Source organism: Balaenoptera musculus, chromosome 6 (assembly GCF_009873245.2).
Source record: "Balaenoptera musculus isolate JJ_BM4_2016_0621 chromosome 6, mBalMus1.pri.v3, whole genome shotgun sequence".
Classification (NCBI taxonomy): domain Eukaryota; kingdom Metazoa; phylum Chordata; class Mammalia; order Artiodactyla; family Balaenopteridae; genus Balaenoptera; species Balaenoptera musculus.
In genome coordinates, this window is record NC_045790.1 from 34,746,722 (window position 1) to 34,758,752 (window position 12,031).

At 57.2% G+C, this 12,031-nt stretch overlaps 1 protein-coding gene across 5 annotated transcripts in view; it reads left to right on the forward strand.

Annotated features, from left to right (window-relative positions):
- Positions 1-4,181: 4,181 nt before the first annotated feature.
- CNTFR (ciliary neurotrophic factor receptor) overlaps positions 4,182-12,031 on the forward strand; it is a 39,419-nt gene continuing 31,569 nt past the window's right edge. Inside the window, exon 1 of one of the 5 annotated variants that reach the window (XM_036856659.1) lies at positions 4,182-4,200. The gene's annotated coding sequence lies outside the window, so the exon portion shown is untranslated. The other 4 variants (XM_036856656.1, XM_036856658.1, XM_036856655.1 and 1 more) reach the window with 4 other exon arrangements.

Sequence of the window (12,031 nt, forward strand, 5' to 3'; positions counted from 1 at the left end):
GGTCACTGCCCATCTTATCCCCAACTCATCCTCCTGGAGACCGCTCCTCCTCCCTCTGTCCAGCCCTGACCCCAGGGGGAGGGGGTCTGGACTGAGCCTGCAGATGGAAAATGTGATTAATAATCAAAAAAAACATCCAAGAGGAAGAGACCAGGAAAACAACTTGGGGAAGGCTCCTCGCCCAGGGGAGGGGGGCCGTGTCCTGGGCTTTGGGACAGCTCCGGCTGCCCTCCCGCCGCCCTTTCTGGGAAGCTGCCACAGGAGTGGTTGATTTTAGCCAAAAGTGAAAAAAAGCCACCCTAATTATTTATGAAAAAGATGCCCCCCTCAATGTAAATTACACTTCCCCTGGGAGCTGCCCCCTACTCTGTTACTCGCCTCTTAGTGGTACCCCTGCTTGGTCAGGCTGGGGGGCCCTGGAGACACTGGGCTGGGGGCAGAGGAGGAATTTCAACATGAAATGTTTTGTTCATTAACAGAGAACACAGGGGGAAATTCCCTTTCTGCCTGGGCCTGAGCAGCCCAGGCAGATACTCAAAAGCTATTGTGAAAAATTGAGCCTGGGCTGCAGAGTGGGGTGAGGTTTATGCTGGGGTGGGGCGGGTGTCACAGACAGCCTCTCCCCTTCTCTTAGACTCCTGACTTTCAGGAGCTTCCTGAGCCTTAATACTTCCTCCTTTCAGGGATTTCATTCCCAATGTCTCAGGTTGCCCTCAAACTTCCTTCTTAGCAAAACAGGAGGAACTGGGGTTAGACTGGAGTTAGAACTTCCAACTAAGGAGGAAGGAAGGATATCAAAGAGAGGGAGGGGGGCCTTGGGCCTATCCAGATAATTTAGAATTCTGATAGAATATGTTGGGATCGGTTGGCAACAAATCTGAGGAAGCCTGGAGCAGGAGTGAAAGCATCTCTATCTCTCAGTGGCTTTAGAGAACCCCAGTGAGGAAGAAGAGATGGCTCCAGAGAACTGCTGGAGTATTCAGCAATTCCAGGCTGAATACTTAGGCACCAACATTATGGCTTCAGCTCTCACCCATTCTCTACCTTTAGGGAATCTTTGCCCTTTTCTGGTGCCAGAGATTGGAGGGTTCAGGGCACACTCAGGTGGCGATACAGATGACAGGATTCCAGAAGGGGGTCTGCAGGGGGTGTTGTAAGTGGGGCCTAGATGCTGTCCCAGGATGTGGGTGAGTCGTCTCTGGGGGGCTGAGCTGGACCCTGAGTGTGTTGGGGGGCGTGCTCTGGGTCCCCCTCCCTGGCTCAGCCTGGGGCTGTGTCGGATCAGGTTTCTCGGCGCCTGGAGCCTCTTTGAGGCCGAGCTGTTCCCGGGCCCCAGCCAAGCAGCCCCGGGCGCTGGCACTGCATGAGGAAGCAGGAGGGGGGTGAGGGGGAGCGAGGAGGGGGGCTGTGAGGGCGTTTACGTAACAGCCTCCTGGAGTCCGCCCGGACCCGCCAAACCCCAGTGTGGGACTCTGTGTGATTGAGAGCGTGTGTGACTCTGCGTGTGTGCCTGTGTGACACGTGGTGTGACTGAGTATGTGGTTGTGTGGGTGACTGTGTCTATGTGTGGTATGGTGTATAAGTGTGTGATTCGGGCAGTCCCGCCCTTCTGAGACCTCTAACCCCCAGCCCCAAGCAGGGGTCCCTGACTCCCAGTGTGCCATAGTGAGGTTCAATATACAAGTTTGACTCTTTGAGGCCAGGTGTGTGACTTTACATAATGTGTGTCCGGCATTTTTTAAAAATTTATTTTATTTTTGGCTGCGTTGGGTCTTTGTTGCTGCCCATGGGCTTTTCTCTAGTTGTGGCGAGCCGGGGCTACTCTTCATTGCAGTGCACGGGCTTCTCATTGCGGTGGCTTCTCTTGTTGCGGAGCACGGGCTCTAGGTGCATGGGTTTCAGTAGTTGTGGCACGCAGGTGCAGTAGTTGTGGCTCGCGGGCTCAAGAGCGCAGGCTCAGTAGTTGTGGCGCGCTGGCTTAGTTGCTCCACAGCATGTGGGATCTTCCCTGACCAGGGCTCGAATCTGTGTCTCCTGCGTTCGCAGGCTGATTCTTAACCACTGCGCCACCGGGGAAGCCTATGTCTGGCATTTGTAGGTAAGATAGAGGCTCTGTGTGAGTGTTTGTGATGTTGGGTAGCCAGGTATGTGCCTCACGTGGACCTTTCTGATGGTAATAGCAGGTTAGAAATAAACACCATTTCCTGAAGGAGCACTGGAAAAGGTAGGTGGGGTGGAGGCTCTCTTTCCTTGAGGACAGCAGGAATGGGGAAGGGTCCTTGCTACCCAAAGGCTTGGGATGGCACAGTTATCTTCCGGGGAAGGGGGGTGGGAGGTGGTTCAAGTTAAGGTCACTTGCCAGGGTGAAGCCAAAAGTCTTTCATGGTGGGTATAAAATTCCAGGGAGTTTTACAAAGTCAAGGGGAACCTCCCCCCTCCCCAATTTCCCAAGGCCTTCCAGGATTATCAAATCTGGGATCCCCATCACTTGCAGGGCACTAGGGCTCTGAACTGGGGGTGTTATTTCCCACTGCTCCTCATAGCAGAGGCAGATGGTGAAGATGGGGTAGGGCTGGGAGAGGGTGTCAGAGAAATGGGGTTTGGCTTAAGGATAGGGGTGCCATGAGACAGAGGGGGGCTGGTGCAGAGCTAGGGATACTGGGGATAGGGGCGCCTAATAAAGCTGGAGAGGAGACAGGGCCAGTTCTTGCAAGGCTTTGAAGAGCCGCCAACGAGGCTTGGCTTTGCCCCAGGGAAATGGGGTCCAGGAGGGTTCAACACGGAAGCTTAGAAAGCTCAGAAGCTCATGTGCAGATAGAGCATTGGGGCCAGCAGGAGCAGAAACCCACGAGTAATCTGTTGCCCCAGCTGAGATGCAAGGAGAATCGCTTTTGGACCAGGCGGTAGCGGCGGGAGGGAGAGGGGGGTCGCACCCTGGTTGCTCAGTAGGTGGGCGCTGCCTCTCTGTTGGAGCCACAGCTTGAGAGAGAACGCGCGTCCAGCACCGCCCGCCAGGTGTCGCTGCGGCCCTGGGGAAGCGGGCGCGGCCGCCGGGTACTGAGCCGGGAGAAGCTAGAGATCGACTGACGCCGGGATCCGGTCCGACGTGCGCCTCTGGTCCTGGCTAATCCTCTGACACACCGATTTATCCGACTGCCGGACCCCCGTTGCCCCGCACGGACCCTGCCTCAGCACCCGCGGACTTGGGCACTGCCGTCGGCAGCCCAGGCTTCCCCAGGTGGAGAGGTGACGTTGGTCCGGGGAGGAACTCCCCACTGCTCTCAACCTGGCAGAAAGAGGCTGAGTCCAGGACACGGGGGGATCCGGAGGTCAAGTCAGCCCACACGCAGATCTCGACGCCCGTCGGCGCCTCGAGGGGAGGGGACCCCCCGCCCCAGAACCCAACCTCTCCCAGGCCTAGTTTCGGCGCCGGGGGAGGGGTAATTCCGCCCCCCCCCCACCCCCCACCCCAACACAGATTCTGTCGCACCGTCTCTATTCCTTCCCGGTGCCCACCACCTCGTCCCCGCCCGCGGCCTGGGTACTTGGAAGCTCCGGGACCGGAGAGACCGGATAAAGGACACCTACTGTGTGTGGGGGTGAGCTGGATCTCAGCTGGGCGCCACTATTTCTCTGTGTGTCCCTAAGCCCCTGCCGGCTCTCTCTGAGCCACAGCCCCGACTGACCCCTGCCGGTTGCACTGAGGGGATTCTGCGGCCACGGAAGTGAAAGTGAAAAGCCCGGGCAGTGGCGGGAAGAAGGTTTTTCCTCTGCAGTGGGAGTCCCTGAGGCATTTGTTGGGAAAGGGCCCGGGCGCTCTGGGCAGCCTACTAGGGAAGGGTGTGAGGAAGCAGCGAGATATTTCCTTCCCCGCTCCCCGCCCCCAGGCCTTGCGCAGCTCCCGGGAGGGGCTAGGTGCAGGGATTATGGGTCAAAGGTCAGGTGAAAAATCCGTGGGGTGGGAATGGGGGCGGGCCACTCTTTCTCCGCCGCTGGCGTTCACCCTTTCTGTTGCGCTCTCCTGTGGCCTCAGAAGGAGTCAGGTTGTCTAACCTTAATCCCCCATGTAATAGCCAGACCGGAGGCGCGGGGGCCAGTGAAGTGAGCACACCCGCCCCTCAGAGGCCCAGGCTGCGACGGGAAAGCTCGAGGGGTGAACCTCCAGCGCCAAACTCTGGCACTCGCGCTCCGGCACTGCAGGTCCAGGCATAAAGGGCGCACCCTCCCTACGCCCCGCATCCCATTGGCGGTCACTCCTCAGGCCGTATGTCCAGGGGTGGGGGGGGGGTGAAGAAGGAGAGGGTAGTTGTGGCGTGTCACCGGAGACTTGGTGGGAGGCGAGGGCCTAGGTTCCCTGCCTGGTCCATGCTGGGTCATGCAAGCAAATAGACTCCTTCCTTCAGCGCGAGGGGTGTAAGTGTCTGTGCCTGGGCGGGGTGTGGGGTGGGGTCGTTGTTGGGGGGCGATAGGAATAGGGGAGGCGCGGAGACCTATGGCCTACCCTGCCCAAAGTGGGGCCTGGGGGCTCTGGCTCTTCTCACGGAGATGCCGGCGGGAGGACCCCGAGAGTTGGCCCGGGGTGTGCCAGGGTGTCGGTGCGAGGCAGTCAGGGCCTGAACGTGCGGGAGTGTGCGCAGCGGAGACCTGGCCAAGGCTGAGTGAGCGAGTGAGTGTGAATGAGCGACCCGGGGGACTGGGTGCGCGCCCAGCGGCCCTGGGGGATCCAGAGGAGTGGGTGTGGGTGTGTGTGCGCGCGCGTTTTTGAGACCCGCGGTCGAGGCTGCACATGAAGCGCGGGGACTACAGCCGTCTGGAAGGCGTTCCCGAGAGAGGGCGAATGCGAGGGGGCCAAGCGTGCCAGTGCGGGCGAGTGTGCCCGCGGGGGGTAGGGTGCGTGCCAGCACGAGGCGAATGGGAGCGGGGGCTCACAGGCCTACGCAGGATGAGTGTGCCCGCGCGAGCGGGCCGCGCGTGCCAGGCGCGGGAGCGTGCCAAGGCGGGGGCACGCGGGGGCCGTGGCCGGGAGGGGGTCGTGGCGCGCGGCCGCGGAGGCGCGGGGAGACCAGGCGGGAGGGGGAGGGGAGCGAGGGCGCGCGCGGCCGAGCGGGCGCCCGCGGTCACATGGGCGAGGGAAGGAGGGAGGGAGCGCGCGAGGGAGGGAGGAGGATGGGGGGGTTAAAGCCGCCGAGCGCCGGGGAGCCGGTGCAGAGCGGGCGGCGGCGGCGGCAGCGGACGCGGCGGCTCCAGCCGGCGCGGCGCGGGGCTCGGCGGCGGGATCTGGCAGCGGTGCTAGCTCCGCGCTCCCTGCCTCGCTCCCTGCTGGGAGCGGTCGAAGGTCGAGGCGCGGAGCGCCGGCGGCCCGAGGGCGCGGTGAGTACCCAGCGCGGACCGCGCGCGGCCGGACCCTCAAACCCTCCGGCTGACCTACAGACCCGCGGCCCTCGTGCGCGCGGGAAGAGGGAGGGGACGTGCATGGGCCCGAGACCGGGGGGGAGGGGGACAGGAAAGTTCACGGGAAACTTTGCCCGTAAACTCGGGGGCGGGGGCGCAGGAGAAGCTGCCCCCCACGTCCGGGCGCGCCGGGGGTTGGGCGTGGTGGGAGGGGGGGCGACAATCGGCTGGCGGGAGGTGGCAGGGGCCAACTGCCCTAGCCTCCCTGTTCTCCCTCACCGCTCAGCAGCGCGCGCAGGGTCTGGGAAAATTCCGGAGCGGGGGGGGGGGGGGGGGTCGCAGTGACCCCCGCGCGCCCAGAGGCGGTTTCTTTCTCCAGCAGAAATCTGGACTTAAAAGCGCCCAGGGGTGTGAATGGACGGTTGCGCGTCTGCCAGTGTATGTGTGTCCGTGTGAATCCGCTTGTGTGTGTGTGTGTGTGTCAGCGTGAGCCCGCCTGTGGTTTTCTCGTGAGTCCGCCTGGATGTATCTCCATTTAGTGGGTCTCCTCCAGTATCTCTTTGTAAGTGTTCCTGTGTTGTGTGTCCGTGTGGGTCCGCCTGTGGTGTATCCCCGTCTCTTTGTGAGTCTGCCGGTGTGTGTCTCCCACAGTGCGGCTCTACATGAGCCGGCCTGGGTATCCCTGTGTTGCTCGGAGGAGTGTATCTCCCCGTGCGTGGGGGCTGGGCCGCGGGGAGGTCACCAGACGGACAGCTCTCCTCCTCGCCTCCTCTCCTCTCCCGAGCCTCTCCTCTTGCGCTCCCTAGACCCCCTCCCCCCTTCAGTAGCTTCAGGCGGGTAGGACTATTTCACGCCTTGTTGAAAATTCAGGATTTTCTTTCTCTTTCCGTCTAGTCTCTCTCTTTGAGAAGCCTCTGTGTGTGTCTGTGTGGCTGGCAGCTTGTCTGCAACACTGGGTGTGTGTCTGCATGCTGTTGTAGGAGTGTGTCTGCAACACTAGTTGTGTTGCCTGTAATACTTGGTATATTTGTGTCTGTGTCGCTAGGGTATTCGTGTGGCTGTAGTCACTGAAGTGGTGGGAGTATGAAATGCTGGGTGTGTTTGTGCATCGGTAACTGCTGTTTGTCCAGGGGGTCTGAAACACTGAGTGCATTTTTGTGTGTCTAACTCTGGGTGTGATGGTGTACCAATGCATGTATGGGGGTGGTGGGACTTGAACAATTGGATATTCCTACGGCTGTAGGGCTAGCCGGGGCTTGGCGGGTGGAGGGGGCTGTGTCTCAATAAACTGTGCATCCCTGCTCCACTGCCAAAACCCACACAAATCTTCTGGACTGGTTCTTAGGGCTCCTGGTCAGGATCGGTGACATGCAGCCAAGGTTCACACTCCATCACAGTTAATACTCCAACTGGGACCCTGAGCCTTATGTGAAAAGTAGGAATTTAAAGTTCACACTCAAGACTTCTAGGGGCTCTGGAATTCATCCTCAGCTTCACACTGGGACACTTAAACTCATATGGACTCGCACCAAGAAATTACACTAGGACAATGAACTTGCACTCAGATTCACACTTATGTTCTTGTCATATCCAGTGATACACTTCAGTCCTGTAGTTTACACTCAGACTCACATTGGGACTCTAGGCTCACACTTTAGATTCACATTTCTGTCCTGAGGCTCATAGGTTAACATTGAGACCTAGAGCCCATGCTCAGAACACACTGGAGTCCTAGGGCTCACACTGGGACTCACACTAAGACCCTGGAGCTTTCTCAGATTCACACATTCTGAGGCTCACACTCAGACTCACATGGAGAACCTGGGGCCCACATTTGAACTCAAGGACTCACGTAGGACACTGGGGTTGATACACTCATGCTCACATCAGTTCACCCTCAGATTCACACTAGAACATGCAAGATTCTCACTTCCATCCTAGGATCACTTAGGGACCCAGACTTATAAAGGGACCCCAGTGCTCACACTCAGACTCACATGGGGAAATGTAGCTCACATTCAGAAAGCCCTGAAGACCAGGGGCTCACATTCAGACGAACACTAGGTCTCTAATGCCTATACTGACTTGTTTGGGAATCCTGGGGTTCACAGACTCACACTTCCGTCCTGGGGCTTACAGTCACATGCACACTGGGACCTACATTCGCAGTCAAACCTATACTTGCATCTTGGAGTTCACACTCAGATTGACATCCCTGTCAATTACATTAAACTTGCTTCCATCCTGGGGCTTGTGCTCAGACCCACACTAGGGCCCTAGTGCTCACACTCAGACTCATGCTTGCACCTTGAGGCTTTCATATTCACATGGGAGCCCTGGGGTTCACACTTAGAATGACACACAGTTATGCTTCCATCTGGGGCTCACATTCAAACCCACATTAGGATTGTGTTCACACTCCCAGTGGAACTTAGAACTCATAGTTAAATACACCCATGCTTATGGTGTGTCTCAGGGCAGTTGGGGACAGGAACAAGATCTGTCCTCTCCAAAGGTGGGGAGGGGAGGAGATACACGTTTGGTCACGTCTCTTACTTGGGTTGTGGGCTGATGGAGAGGGTGGTGGGAAACACTGACCCAGTAAAATTTTTCTGCCTTTTCTTCCAGAGGAGACTAGGCTCTCATGGCAGGGAGGTTGAGTGGCTTTTTTGGTACAGGGGTGACATGTACCCTTAGAGTTCCCCCATGTACATGCACATCCCCCTTAAATAGTTTTGGGTACCCTTCCTGTGATAGAGAGGGTCAGGTATGGGGAAATGAGATTCATGTTCTCCCAAGACATCTCCCCCACCCAATCATCCTTAGGATGGGAGAGGTGTGAAGATTGACTTGGTGAGGTGTAGACCTCTGGCTCCTTTGACCTTTCCAGGATGGTGAATCTCTGATTTTAAGGGAGATGGTAGCCCCAGATCTGTGGTGAGAAGGTGGCTGGAGGAGAAGACTAGACTGGAACCCACCCGCTTCTCTCTCCTCTGCCCTGGCTGGAAAGGGGTTGGACCAAGTTATGTTGTATCTCACAGTGTCTCCTGGAATGCCTGAGTCCTTATTCTGTCTCCAGGGTATGCCCAGGGTTCTCCACTCTGCTTCTTCCCAAAAGAGCAATAGCCCTGGGGAGGGGGGGCAATTGGGTCAGGTTGCAACCAACCTTAGGACTCCACCTGCCTTGGAGACACTGCCCGGGGCTTTATATACCTTCCCACTGTGGCGGCCAGTGGGCGGGGCTGCTGAGGTACCTGAGCATCCCTTGGGAGCCCACGAAGTAGGGCCCTGGCCCTCAGGCTCAGATGGCTAGGCTGTAACTGCTCCTTGTCCCAGAGGGGGACACGTGCTCTCCAGCCCCGCTATGGGAGTGGGGGGCTCGAAGGCGAAGTGCCCTGCTCTGCCCTCCCATGGCGAGTTGAAGTGTAAATGAATCGGAAACAGATGGAGCATATTTTCTTTGAAATGCAGGTGGGTTGGGGGGGAATCCTGTGTGCCTGGTTGGGAGGGGGGGGCGTCCCAGAGAACAAGGAGGTTGAGACGAGAGAGCTGACCCCTCCTCCAGACCCGCTGTGGGCTTGCGGGGAGTGGTGGAGACCTCAGCTGTGTAAACTCCTGTGGCCCAGGGTGACCACACCCACCCCGGCTCCTGGCTTCCTGTGGGGAGGGGCTGGGGAGCCTAGTGGTCCCTGTGGGCTGAGAGCCCTGAGGTCGTCACCCCCCTTTACCTCTGCAGAGGGCAAAGAGAGCCCCCAAAGCACAGAGCATGCTGGGTTGGGGGTCACCAGAGCCAAGGAGTGGGAGGAAGAGCTGGGGCAGATGTGGGGAAGAGTTAGACCCTGCTGCTGCGGGGAACCAGCTCCCAGAAGCTGGGGCTGGAGCTACAGTGGAAGGAACTGAAGTTAGACTATGGTGGTGACTTCTGGGCAGTCCAAGGGCCCGTCCTGGGGTTTAGGAATGGACTGAAGCATCCTCAGTCCTGAAAGAAGTCAGCATGCCCCACCATATATTACCTGTACTTCCTCTTCACAGTACTCACCAAGGCTGCATAGTAATTGCCTGTGAACTCTGGGACCTAGGGACTGGGGTCTGCTTTGCTTACCACCCACCCACCCTGCCCCTGGCACAGACCAGGTACACAGTGGGAGGGCATTGCTGAGTAAGTAATACATCTTTTTCTCTCTAGCCAGACTGAGTGCTGTTGGTGGGCAGGACCATGTCCCTAACTCCTGGCACAGTACCTGGCAGGGATTAGGTGCTCAAGAAATGTTGAGGAATGAACATTGAGTGGGACAGACCATGGGGAGAGGGGACTCTCTGGGGTTTGTGGCTTGAGACCCAACAGCCTCTGTTGTATAACCCTGTTTGGCTCAAAGGACCCCTGAGTGATTTGCAGCTAGACTAAAGGAAGGACTTCCCTGCCTTCAGGGAAGGAGTGCAAAGGATAGGCAGCTTCTTTCTTGAAAAGGTCTGGACTAGGTGAGACTGGGGCAGGGCAATGACCCTGCTTCTGTGGCAGAGGTCAGAGGTCACCTCTGTCCTCTCCCCAGCTTCAGGATTTTTCAGAAGATGGGAAAGTCCTTTTCTCCCCACGTGGTTGTGAGCATGTCATGTCCCTTGCTCTCTCTAGGTCTGGGTTTCTTGGACTATAGCTAAGGCAGTGGACCCCATGTCTGAGCCTTTGAGGCTAGGTTCCGAGTTTGTTTAGCTGCTGTGGGCACCACGGACTGTCTGTATTGGTTATTAATGTCTGTCTGAGAACACAGGGTTCGGATCCTAAAAATACCCTGTCCATCCAGAGCCAAGGAGTTGCTGGTGTGGGTCAGTGTAGCAGTGGCTGCATCTTGATCGGATAGGCACAGAGGCAGGAGAGACTGGGAGAGTGTGGGGAAACTGAGGTAGCATGGGCGAGAGTTGCACAGGAGACAGAGCCTTTGTTTTATATGGAACAAAGGTTTATAAAATAGTGGTGCCAGTTAGTCAAATTATGGCAACATTTAGGGTAAACTGTTATCCTGCACTGCAGAGAATTTCTTTCTCAGAGAGCCTGGAGATACATCTGATATCAGACATAAAAATCGAGTAGTCAATAGTACTCATTTCAAGTCCAGCTTCAGGATGTTCCAAAATAGTGTGTGGCAAAGAACAAAATCTTCCCCAAGTAGCCTTTTCTGAGCCACTGCCTCCATCCCTACCTCCTAGAGCTCTTCCTTGCAGCCCAAGACCCAATGAGGTTCTTCCACACCCTATTCTATAGGTCCCCACCTCACTTCTGACCCCCATGCCTCTGTGTAGCCCCTCTCCCCCAGGAGAAAGGAACTGCACAGTGGGCCCCAAAAGGTAAGAAGAGCCCCAGCCTCTGAGGGCAGATGTCACGTGACCCTGGCCCATGAGCTGACCTTTCTGGGCCCCTCCGTGAAATCGTGAGATGAGGGGCTGGGCCCTGGCCCAGGCCCTGAAAGAAGGCGGTTTTGGCACCCATCCAGGTCCTTGACGTCAATGACTCTCCAAATAATGGAATCAATATTGGGGGGTGGGGGCCAGCGTGAACCAGGCCCCAGCGATTAGAAACAGATCAGCACAAACCCGCAGCTGATTCTGATAGAGCTGCCTTGGGGAGCTAGGGTGGGAGGCCTGGAAGGAGGTGGACCTGGGGGGGCTCAGGAATGGAGGCGGAGCCACGGCGCGTCCAAAGCGTGAGAGTACACAAGTGGGCAGAGACTCTGGGGCTGCCTGGGTTGGAATGATGGGGTGGGAAAAGGGGGGCTGTCCTCGTCCCTTCCTCCTTTGAGCCTGTGGGGTTCCAAGGCTGGAGAAGCTTTGTGAATGGAAACTTCTTCCAGCCAGTGAGTGATGAAGAGTGGGCAAGGGGAGTTCAGAGTTCATTCCTCTCTGTGTCCCCAGACCTGGGCCTCTAGGCCACATTAGGGGTCACAGGTTATACCCAGGGAAGGGGGAGAGTTCTGAGTGAGACCTAAGGGAAATGACCTTTTGCTTGGGGGCACTGGGCATTAATCCAAGATAGAGAAATGGGTATTCCCCTTCAGGTTGGGGGTCTGGCCTCCTTCCCTAGCCCATGTCCTCTCAGCCCTGTAGAAGGCAGCAGGTGAGGATGGAGGGGGGCCGTGGGGTCCACAGGGGGCTGGCCTGGTGGCAGCTGACAAAAAACAGGAAGAAGGGCTGGGGGAGTGGCTGTAATTACGGGGCATTTATTATTAATCAGATGAAATTGCTGGAAGCAGCTGGTGTAATGTGTGTAGTGATACAGACTCTGCATGCCCCCAACACAGGCACACTCGAGTGCACACTTACACACGTACCACACACTGCCTGAGTCTTGTTTGTTTTCACAGTTTTCTTCTTGTGAAGGCGGGATGGTTCTATATGTCTTTGTCTATCCTTCTGTGTTTTTTCACGTTGGCCTGTATCCTCCTCTCCCTCTATTGTCTCCTTTTCCCGCTGTCTCTGTCATTCCTTGGTCCCGTGTGTCTGTCTCTGTCTTCCTGTCTTTGGGCCTACCTATCTCTTGGTGTGTCTGTATCTGTTACCACCAGCCAGCCTGTCTCTAACACCTTGTTTTAGTTTCTGGCCATCTCTCCCTGGTTGGTGGTACCTCTGCCTCTCTGGGCAGAGTTGGATG